Source organism: Spermophilus citellus, assembly GCF_964194105.1.
Source record: "Spermophilus citellus genome assembly, chromosome: 5".
NCBI lineage: Eukaryota > Metazoa > Chordata > Mammalia > Rodentia > Sciuridae > Spermophilus > Spermophilus citellus.
In genome coordinates this window covers 92,476,428-92,479,065 of record NC_138186.1, presented here as the reverse complement: position 1 = coordinate 92,479,065, position 2,638 = coordinate 92,476,428, and positions in this window count along the sequence as shown.

Genomic DNA, 2,638 nt, shown 5'->3' with positions numbered 1-2,638 from the left:
GTGACATATAGCCTGAACTCAGTAAATGTTAACTATTATAATTCTTAATGAAATCAGTGCAGGCAAACTTGGCAACATTAGTTAATCATTTCAAGAGTTGAAGAGGAGTAAGTTGCCACCTAATCTACAGGTCTAAGCTTTAACTTGCAAAAATGATATCCTACCATTATGTTAGGGTTCATTTCTTTTTGTCTATTATTTTGGCTTGCAACTGGGAGTGAAGAATGAAGAACAAACTATGGAGGCTTGTAAAACAAGCAAACAAGAAAATCAAACATAAAAAGAGCTATATCAGGACGCCATAAATATGCACACAAACACCACACACACATACACACACACACACACACACATGCGCGCTCGCGCGCGCGCGCACCACCCCCCTGCCCCCACATACACAAGAAATTCAGAGTTATGGTTTCTTATAAAGAAATATTTCCTTTTGGGTTCAGTGTTTCTGTGAGTCCCATAATCACTCTTGTAGCACACATGGGCCAAAAGAAGAAGAATGCTGGGTGGACTTTCTCTGTAGGAGAGTATGTTTTTAATTTAAAACATCAGCATATCCTTGTTCTGTATGATAGTCCATTGCAAAGAGTCCTGGTTACTAGTAATTGGTTTAAACGTCAGATCTCTGTAGGAATTCATAGACGTTAACTGCTCATTGATGCACTAAAGCTTCCTGAGTTTCTCACAAAGGTTTAGCATAATTGTAAAATATCTCTGGAAGTCATGGATTAATGAAGTTGTTAGCTGGACAGGTGCTGTGAGGCTTGAGCTAATGTTGAACTAAAAAGGCTCCCCTGGAAGAGAGAACATTGTGGAAAGCTTGTGAGTTGTAGGGCTGAGTATTCAGCTAAGAAATGCCTATAATGCTTTAACATATTCAGCAGAAGAATGGATTCCGATTATTTTGGAACTGAAGCTTATAAAATTTTGAAGTTTATCTTTAAAGTCTGAGTGAAGATAAGTTTCAACAAAATATAGTTAGAATATAATTGCACTTTTGTAAATTTTTAAAAACCCTATAAGGCAATGTAAGATTGTGCGAAAGATCCTCCTAGGGATCTGGAAGGGGTCCATGTATATGTGGGGCCATGAAATGTAAGCTTCATTGGATTAGGGGTAAATTTGCTTCTGCCCAACAGTGAGAATAAATAACCAAATTTCCTCTAGGCAACAGGATCTGGAATCAAGGCCGTGGAGCTTGTTTTCATTCATAACTTTGGCTGAGAGCTCTTACTTAGAATGCTAGCATCTTGGTTTGTTCTGGAAAACACCCCCCCCACCCCCGTTAGTGTGCAGCAAACAATGATGTTTTAAGACACTTAACCTTTCTTTGGGAAAAAAATTGTACTGATATACCATATTACTATATTTTTCATCCTAAATTCAATTTTGAGTGACCTTAGACTCAGTGGAGTGAAGGCTCCAATTTAAAGTCATCTTTTCATGTCTTTGTGTATCCTTCAATATTATAATGGGAGAGGAAATGCCTGTGATCTGAAAATCTGTATTTATAAGCAAAATTTATTTAATAAAAATTGTGTACTGTTACAAAGACGAAAGTGATATCAGGTGCCATCTTAGTAAAAAGAAAAGGTAAAAGCAAAGCTAGGGTTAATATGATATAAATTTAATGAAATACAGGTGAAAAGGAGTCTTGGTTAGAAAAAGCCTGAAACATAGTGAACCAAATAGAGAATACTGGCATATTAGGACCAAATATTAATTCTGAAGATATCCTATAGAATTGTTATGCTTTGCTTTCATGGGGCAGCATACCAAGTGCTACTTTTGGCTTCTGAACAAATATGGTTGCCTTTTTAAAAAAAAATTACTTCAAAATTGCTTATTAAATCAGCATTGAGACTTATTGATATTCAATTCTTAATAACTCCCTGGTATGAATTGAGACAAAGGTTCTAAAAACTTGGCACTAGTTAAGAACTGGATGACGGTGTTTCATACTGTTTGAGTTGGAGTGGTATATCTCTTCTGGATTTCCATAACATGATCTAATAATGCATTAAAAAAATACAAAATCAAACTAACTTGGTCTTCCCTTTCTGCCAGAGTTATAGGACCTTGTATATAAAGCTGTGCTTCCCCAGAATGCTCTAAGATTAGAATTTGAGTGTCTGTGGGGTTAAGTATTCAGGGGAGGGAGGGACAGGAAAGCCACCACATGGTGTGTTAGTTACCTGTCTCTGGGAGAAGGTGTAAAGCACACCTTAGAGTTGTCACACCTGAGAGTGAGAAGCTGGTTAATAATATAACTTCTTTGTGTCATTGGCTGAGAGTTGGTCCTGAGATATTAGCTCCCTATGGACTCCCTCCTACCTGTGCATAAATCCAGAGTGTGACTATGGACAGAGGCAGGAGTGGTGCACAGGTGCTTGCTATAGGAAGCTATAGGCATAGATGAGAACCCTGACTGGTGAAGGTTTAAGGCAGGGCACCAACAGCTTCTACTATATTTGGCAAATCACAATTTCAGGGCTGGAAGGAAACTCTGAGTTCACCCTACAGAATCTGCTTTCTTTAAGTGCAAAATGATAATTGTAAAATAAGTAAATTTCTTGTCATTTTCATCTCCAAATTTTTTACTCTTTCAAATTTTTTACTGCTCTAGATC